Here is a 212-nt window from a genome sequence, read left to right as displayed (position 1 = left end):
GGTCAAGAGTAACGCCTAGGTCCTTCACAGTTTTATTTGAGACGACTTTACAACCATCAAGATGAATTGTCAGATTTAACAGAAGATCTCTTTGTTTCTTGGGACCTAGAACAAGCATCTCTGTTTTGTCCGAGTTTAAAAGTAAAAAGTTTTTAGCCATCCACTTCCTTATGTCTGAAACACAGGCTTCTAGCGAGGGCAATTTTGGGGCT

Source organism: Coregonus lavaretus (assembly GCF_964263955.1).
Source record: "Coregonus lavaretus genome assembly, contig: HAP1_SCAFFOLD_3705, whole genome shotgun sequence".
NCBI classification, from domain to species: Eukaryota; Metazoa; Chordata; class Actinopteri; order Salmoniformes; family Salmonidae; genus Coregonus; species Coregonus lavaretus.
Note: the sequence above shows the minus strand (reverse complement) of the source record.